This window comes from Egretta garzetta, unplaced genomic scaffold (genome assembly GCF_000687185.1).
Source record: "Egretta garzetta isolate BGI_Z169 unplaced genomic scaffold, ASM68718v1 scaffold188, whole genome shotgun sequence".
In the NCBI taxonomy this organism is placed as follows: Eukaryota; Metazoa; Chordata; class Aves; order Pelecaniformes; family Ardeidae; genus Egretta; species Egretta garzetta.
In genome coordinates, this window is record NW_009260622.1 from 743,512 (window position 1) to 752,629 (window position 9,118).

The window sequence follows — 9,118 nt, forward strand, 5'->3', positions numbered from 1 at the left end:
GGGTTTCTTTTTTTTTTTCATCCCTTCTTTCAATTGCATAACAACCTCAACTGCAAGCGTTTAATCCCCGGCAGGTTGGGACCCAGGGACAAAGCCCTCGAGCAGTTTGCCAGCCTTTGTGGCACACCGGGTGGCAAAGGCGTGTTAGGAAGCCAAGGCAGGAGGGTCTTGCACCAAGTCAACACTGCTTAAACATTGAACAGAGGTCCAAAAGCATCTTTCTAAGCTTCCTGCTTCTCCACGGGACACATGGAGAACATCTGCCTCTGCAGCCTGCCTCCGTGGGACAGGGATGCAGTATTCCCGTTTCCACTGGGGGTCAGCAATAGGGGTCCTCTCCGCTGTCCCCCTTTTGCACTTTCACAAAATCATAGAATCATAGAATACCAGGTTGGAAGGGACCTCAAGAATCATCTGGTCCAACCTTCCTTGGCAAAGGCACAGTCTAGACAAAATGGCCCAGCACCCTGTCCAGCCCAATCTTGAAAAGCGTCCAATGTTCCCCCTGAGGGTGGTGAGCTTGTACAAGGGAGGCTGTGAAACACCACTGCCTTTGATGTGACCTGCACTTTTCAGGCCTGACCTGGGAAAAGCGTGTTCAAAGCTGTGAGTATAGTGACCGTAGTGCAGCCTCACATTCAATGCGTGTTCTCCTCCATTCCTAACTGCAGGAAAACAAAAGCTGAAAAGCTACTCGGTTCCTCAAAATCCACCCTTGGAGAATGCTCCCACGGTGGGGTGCTTGCAATGCTTTAATTCCTCCCCTCCGACATTGGTCTGGGGTGTGGGAGGGGATCCTAAAAATCATTTTTCATTCACAGTTTCCTTCACTCAGATATTCATCAGCCAGAACCTCAAGAACTGCCCCGTGCCTTCGGTTTATCTCACCTCTTACAGGGTCATCATTTTGCAGAGAAAGAGAGATTTTTTGCCACATGATAAATGCAGCGGTAACATTTTAGCAAAAAAGCCAGCAAAGTTCTAAATCACCATCTACTTTGGCTTCTATACAGCAGGTTCAGACTCTGCGGACATTTTTCTTTTACGGAGCCCACAGAGAAACACCAGTTATTTCAAGAGAAAGGAATGTGTTAATGCCTGCACTCCATAGTTATTCATTAATATTTTTCTTGCACTGCTTCCATAGTTCTAAACACCCTATGCTTCATAAAAGAAAGAGAAAGAAAAAAAACAAAAAAAAAAAGCCAAGGAAACCCATTAGGCTTTTCATTCCTAAAGCAGCAGACTTCAAGACTAGGACACGTTTCCATTGATTACTGGGGAAGAAAGATGGAGCTGGGCCAGCAGCACCCAACATCACTGCACCATTAACAGCCTTCTGCAAAAGGGACAGTCACGTGGAGTCCTTGGAGCCTGTCTGTTGTTTTATGCAGTGATGTGTGTATGTGCAGCCGCTGGCTGTCCCTGGTCCACCCCAAAAACAAGCCCAGAGGACACCTTTGGGGTCGGAACACAGCCAGAGGCCGAGGCCTCTCCACCGCAGAGCTGTACCCCCCTTCTGTCTGCACGACTTCCACCACAAACTGCACATCAGCTGCTTCCTGGGCAGCCTGAGCTAATGACAACCCAGTTGGCATTCAGTCGCTGTCCTTTTACAGAGCTTCATTCTGCTCCAAATGATGGCAACGATTCAAATCATCCAAACAGACTCCGGCTCCTCTGCGAGGAAGGCAAGGCTCACAGAGTTCTCAAAAGCTACCAGAAGTATCTCTGTTCTTGATGCTTACACTGGGCAGGGGGAGAAAAACATCGCATACTTTTTTCCCCTTCCAACAGGAGCCCTGCATCTCTCAGAGGAGGAATCCCGGTTCCTCTTCTTTCCTAGAGGCAGGAACAGAAGTTCTTTTACAGGCAGAACAGAACAAGAAAGAAATGATGGCAAAACCTGTACTTAGCGAGCGGTGCAGTCCCCAGGGTACTGCTGGTGTGGCTGGGGGCGGGGTGGGTATGCGTTTGTTTTGCCATGCCCTGGAAAGCAGGACGGGAAATGAAATCTCCTGTCTCATGGTACAGCTATTATAAGCACAGGGTCTAATGAGCTTTTACCACAAACACAGAGGGAAAGGAAAGCGAGTAAGGGTAACTTCATGTGAGTTAACTTTTTTTACTTTTTTTTTTTTTAATATATTTTTTCCCTTGTTCTCGGGATAAGCAGTCATCCCCCCCCAAAACACCAACAGGTTAAATCCAGCCGCCAGATCAGGACTGCAGGACCTTTTGCTATGAACGGTGAGAGCACTCGAGAAGAGTACGTTTCAAGTTTCTCTGGTCCAAAAGAGCCGCTGCAGAGAGAGGCGTATCTCAACGTACGAAGCTGCCTTGGGGAACGCTTAGCGCAAACCCAAGAGCAGACTGCAAGCAAAAAGGGGAACACAGATCTGGTATGTGCTCTTGTAGGGCTGTGTTCAGTTCTTTGTATTTATTGAGAAATAAAACTACACTGGTCAATGAATGAGGAGGCTTGGAGAAAACTTGTCTTTAGCAGCGGTGTACAACCATCCACGTTCTTAATGTATAGGATTTGTATTGCAAATCCAGGGCATCCTATTCTCATACAGATTGGGAAGATTAATTTTATGGTAATTCCACATAGTTAAGAGAACTCACTGGCTTTTTACTTGCATGTTAATATATATTCCTTGAGGCTTGTACAAAACTGATACACAAAGGCTCCTTCTGGTGGACTTCAGCAGCATTATCCAAGGGGTGAAACGGAGCAGCCGCAGATCACCAAACCAGGTGTCCTGGATTGCACTGAAAACCTTAGAGAAGGCAGCACTGCAAGACCAGCCAGGTACAGAACCACGTAGAAATGGTCCCTGTCTAAAGACAAACAAATTATGGCAGAGGGAGTTTTACCTCTGGGAGCACGAGAACAGGATAGAGAGGAGGTTGGCAGGGAGGGGGGGAATGGGTGTCAGCAAAGCTCCGTGGTGCTGTCCTTGTATACTTGTCTGAGCATTTGCCTTTCTTCCCCTGGTGTCTTTGGGAGAATTGTGTTGAGACATCCCAGGTCTGATCTGAAAGCCACTGAAGAGCCTCCCTCATTTCTTACGAAACTGATGGGCTTTATTTTTAAAATGGAGCAGGGCTACCGAGCAGCTCTGACCTTTTTCGGTTGCTGCTGCGGCGTAGCCAAGACTTCATTGCCATAGGGCAGTGCCCTTGGATTTTGTCATGGATACCCGCTTACTGGTTATTGCAACAACAGTAGATGAAATATCCCTCTTACAAGCTCCGCAGTTAAATAAGTTAGCTGGAGAGCAAGGGACTTACTGTGGGAACTGTTTGGTTTGTTGGTTTTACTAATGCTCAGTCTGGATGCTGGCCACCAGCTAGGCTGTGAACAGTAGCGTAGCTGGGAGATCTTGAGGGAAGCTGCATTCAGTGGCATTTGGTTTAGGTTATAGCAGGAAATTCTGCATCTGGGCCCTTTGTCTCAGATTTTCTGCTTTGATGCTCCGAACACACCATGACTATTGCTTAACTCAGCTGCTGCTGCAAGAAGAGTTAAAAAATAAAAATTCTTCCTCTTCAGGCCGCTTGTAATGAAATATTTGGGTAGAGGATGTTCCTAATCAGGACTCCTTTTTGAACAGGCTTTTGCTTCCAGGACTCTTCCAACAGGAATATTTCCTCTTCTGAAATATTTCAGAACCGTGGATGCTGAGCAAGCTCTATTTCCTTTGCTGGCTACACCAGTTACACAGAAGCAGACCATCAGCTCTCATGGTTGCAGGATGATCTGTTTTAATGATGCAAAGAACCTGCAATAAAAGACCATGATAGGATGCCCCATGAAGATGGACATTGGTAACTCTGGGATTGAGAGAAGCAGCAAATGGAACACCTGACCGAACCACAGACACATTTGAGAGAAAGAGTGGTGAAAGTAAAGGTCATTAAAAGACTAGTTCTACTCCTCCAAACTTTCCTGCCCTCCCACTTGATATCCCTTCACAAAATGAAAGTTGTGTGTCTATGCCAAGACTGAGGACAAAATGAGTCATGATAATGGCTAACAGGATTCCCTAGAAATAAAACAGGGTAGGGAGAGAAATCACAGAGCTCATAACTGCTTGGAGGATCTTGCCACAGGAAGGGCAGAGCTGCAATGCAAGCCTTGGATAGAAGTCTGGATTAAAATATAGGTATAAGAGGAATAACAGCCAATGAAACTAAGAGGCTGTGCCATCGCATTGCTCATACACCTGCAACTACCACCAAGGAGAGCTGCTGTATTCAGGAATGTCGTGCTTTGTTCTTTATTGATGGTGTGTGTCCAGAGCTTGCTATTTCTTTCCTCTCCCCCCCCGCCCCGCCCCAGTCCTGCACTTCCTAGGACCAGTGGACAATATGAGGAATCAAAGTCCACCGGATGGTAAACCACTCTGAATTGCTACTGTTGGGTGCCACCACTGCTGGAGCTTCCTTTGCTCCTATCTACTAGGAGATGCAGTGTGGCAGTACAGCTCCCACCACCACCATCACTGTTTCCTATGGGTGGTCAAACCTACATTTACTGGTGCTGGTATCAGCAAACTGGTGCTGGTTACTTTGCTCTTGGGGAATTTCTCTTCCATGATCCACAACATGTTGGTTTTCACAGGTAGCCTCCTGGGAGCTGTGTGGGTAAGCGTCTCAGTCAACCAGACTATACCCAGCCTTGGCAGAGCACGCTGGGGAGCTGGAATGAGAATGCACCGAGAATGCAGTAGATGTGGTTGGGCCTGGCCAGCTGGGGATTGTCACAGTCTGACAGCAGGGAGCTGGGCTGGCTTTCCGAGCGATGAAAATACTGCCCTTGATTAGGATGGTGACTTGTTTTCTGGAATTGTTGGCGTCTATACCAAATAGTTTTGTCATCATTGGTATTGTAATGTCTTGGCCTAGAGCAATGGTAACCCTTGCCTCTCCTGTGACCTTGGGGATGATTGTGCTTTGGCCTATTAGCAAACAAACTAATGAAAAGTGTGGTGTTGTTCATATTGCAACTAAATTATGCCACAAATCCATGAAACCCTCCACTAGCCGATTTCAGTTTCTTCTTGACCTTGTAGGAGAAGACGGGAAAGGGGTGATAAAGGTTAGAAACAGAAAAGGAATATGACAAAGCAAACAACTTGTGTCTGTTTCTGGACTGGAAGTTTCTATCCAGATTTTCTACCACAAGTCCTTCATTGATAGTAAGTAATGGTCAACAGAAGCTGTAAGATAGGGAGGTCCATTTTCCTGCTATTGGCAGCATCAGGTGATGTCAGAAGAATGTTAAATACGTAGGCCACAATACTGCCCATTTCCTCCTGTTTCCCTTTGGTGAGGCCATGGAGGAAGGCTCTCTTCAGGAACAGGCTTAGGTATCCCCAGATCCAAAGGGCATGGCAGGGCATGGGGAGACAGGGGAGAAACATAAAGAGACAAACCCACTCATCATCATCTGCTAAATGCAACCTCCAGTAAAGGTATTGTTCCTTTCCTGAATTTCTGCACGGAAATTCTGGCTCTTTTTAATGGAAAAATTGTCCCAGCTCTCTCAGGCTGGGAATTAATTATTGAACAAAAGGGTTTTCCTTCCTGAAAAAGTTTTTTCAAAAAAACCCATTCCATTTGAGTAAAACTGCAAAGCTTACATCTCAAAATAGTTCAAGAAATGTTTTCACTATTTCAATTTTATGTTGTACTTTGGGAAAACATTCATTTTAACTTCATACTTTTGTAAGCATTTTGAAAACCATAAACTACATTTTAAAAGGAGCAAGAAATTTCATGTTCTTTAAAGGAAGGAAGGAGAAAACTTCAGACGTTTTCAAACAGCATTAATATTTTTTTTTTCCTCCAAATTTTGTTTGAGCTATTTTGTTAAAACCAAGTGGTATTTTCTAATAAAAAAAAAAAAAAAAGAAAATGCCAGAAGGTTCCTGACAATCTCTGCCTGAGCTGCCAGGGAACATCCCATGACCTTTTCATGGGGTTGCACGTGGCACTGAGCAGGAACTGCCCACCAGCCCCAGCGAGGGACAGGTCAGGCCACAGAGGAACACTGAACAAGATGTCTCAGCTTTGGGACATACAACACAGTTGTATGGGCAAGAGGGACATTCTTGACAGCTGAAGAAAAGTGAATTCAGAGCTGGAACACATCAATGGCACTGAGTCAGACCTCAGGTGGGCCCTTTCTATCCAACTTCCCACAGGCAAGCATACCCAGCTCTCATCCATCGGGATCGCATCCTTAATCTGGTGGTATCCTCTTCTGCAGGTTGCTGTATTTTAGACCTTACTTCTGTCTTGTCACATCCAATGAGATAAATAATCCATCTACTCTGGTATCACCCTTCCTATTTCTGACACTTTTAGAAGGTATTTAATGCCCACAGTGAACCTGGCTGAGTGCAGAACACCACACACACACACACACACAAAGGTGACCGGCATGGTATGTAATTAACCTTCTTTAAAGGTTTAGTTAGAAACTCTTAGAGCCTTCTAGTTACCATGTCTACTCTATTCAAACACAAGGCAGCAAAGATTTGTTGTGGTGGCTCCAAACAGGATATGAACACAATTGAACTGTCAAGACATCAAAACAATATATCGGCACTGGGTACAAAAGTTGTATCCATGGAGCCTGGAGAGGTATTTAAAAAGAAAAATACAGTTACCTGGACTGAAATCTGAGCAGAACGATTCCAGCTTCTACATGATCTCAAAAGGCCTAAAATGTGCCTTTTACAAAAACCTCAGTTACCACATTGCCAGGGAAGGGCAGTGCAGTCACAGGCAGCAAGGGTCAGAGCTCACTCGGGTGGTGCCATCCAGTTCCTTACAGTACAACACCTGCATCCCATCATCGGCTGGAGCATCGCAGCCATTGCTGACAAAGAAAAGCCATCAATAGCTCAACAGGCAATTGCCAGCAACACGATGTCCCCAACATCGCAGCAGGACAATGGCATCAGCTGCACGTGACAACTGAAACGGGCAGGCCGTTCCCTGCTCAATGGCACAGACCAGTTACTACATCATGCTTTTAGTCAGTGGATAAGCACAGAGAGAAGAGCATAAGACAATCAAGAGCATATATGTAACCTGCATTCTCAGAAAGACAGAAAAAGGTTGATACACAAGTTATCTGTATTTCTGAAGTAAAGTCAAGCTTGTGAATGAAGCGTATGGATTGGTACTAAATCAGGAAATTCATTTGGTTTCTTGTTTTCCTTTTGCCAGCCCGGGGGTGCCAAGGCCAGTCTTACCTCAAAGGACATTTTCATCAGCCTTCATCAGATGACAAAACAACTCTTCTGTTTCCTTACCAGAAGGGCAGCTTTGACAGCCCTGTCCATGAAGATAAGGAGGCCATGAAGATAAGGTAAGAGAGCAAGGTAGTAGCAAGTAGGTTCTCGGATGACTCCGTGATAGAAAAGTTACTACTGGGGAACTTTTCCCTGGGCCAAGCCATGTTCAGAATAGTTTGGAGAGTTCAATCATCTTCTCTTTCACTTCCTTGCTGCTAGTATCAGTACAGGCTGGGGGAAGAAAGGATCGAGAGCAGCCCTGACGAGAGGGACTTGGGGGTGCTGGTGGATGAAAAGCTGGACATGAGCCGGCAATGTGCGCTGGCAGCCCAGAAGGCCAACCGTACTCTGGGCTGCATCGTGAGAAGCGTGGCCAGCAGGTTGAGGGAGGGGATTCTGCCCCTCTATTCTGCTCTGGTGAGACCTCACCTAGGGTACTGCATCCAGCTCTGGAGCCCTCAGCACAAGAAGGACATGGAAGTGTTGGCGTGGGTCCAGAGGAGGGCCACAAAAATGATCCGAGGGCTGGAGCACCTCTCCTATGAGGACAGGCTGAGGGAGTTGGGCTAGTTCAGCCTGGAGAAGAGAAGGCTGCGGGGAGTAAAACACTGGAACAGGTTGCCCAGAGAGGTGGTGGAGGCCCCATCCCTGGAAGCATTCAAGGCCGGGTTGGACGGGGCTCTGAGCAACCTGATCTAGTTAGCGGTGTCCCTGCTCCTGCAGGGGGGTTGGACTAGATGACCTCTAGGGGTCCTTTCCAACCCAAAACATTCTATGATTCTATGATTGCCAAAGAAAGGTGCTCAGATGATGAACTGGATGACCTAACCCTTTGTGAAAGACATAGGTCAGCATTACAGAGTGACTCGAACTGCATCACACAGCCTATGGTTGAACAAAAGCTCGACAGGAGAAAGGTTCAATGAAAAAGGTTTGGCTAAGCTGTTCTCTTTTAACAGACATTTCCCATCTTTCTGTGTTTTTGTGAAAAGCTGTTTCAGTCCAGTGAATGGGTTTCTGAAACGCTACCTACTGATGTTTGAAGTCTGACGACATTCAACAGATGTAAAACTTGTTCTTTACAAATATGTAGGTACTGTTCCATAAATTAAACATTAATGCAGAAACAACCAATTACTGTCCGCAACCCTGCTGCTTTAGACCACGAATGAACATTATGTAGAAAAAGGAGACCTCCAAGGAAAAAGAGTCAGATGTCTGCAGAAAGCAATGACCTGTCAGCAAGGGATAATCTGTCCTTTTGAGTCCATAAATCCCACCCTGTGCTACAGCAGGAGCATGGCAGACAGCTGCCCTTCCAAAGAAAAGAAAAAAAGATTGTATTTTAACTCTGGTTTTAGTCATTTGAGAATCATTTGAGCTACTGCATTATTTCTGCACTTTACCGAGGACAATAATGGCCTATTCTAGCCAAAATGTATCTCCCTTTGCTGTAGATTAGTTGTTGTATTGTAGGCTCGCAGAGGAAGATGGCTGAATCAGTTGACAGCGGCTCAGAAAAGAACATTTGAACTTACACCTTTCTGGGAGATGGCACAACTGCGATTAAATAACTTGGGAGGGTTCGAAGAAAATCTGTTACTTGAGTTTTGCTTCATCGTGTTCCCCGGAACTGAACGTTACCATTTTCCTTATCTGGCCCAGCAAACCAAAGAATGCAGCACTATGATTTGCATTTAAGAAATATTAATGTCAGAAAGCATTCGATCCCAAACTACAAAGCATTTGTTCACACACCATAAAGTAAGGAGGAGAGACTTAACTGACCCGGGTATTTAACA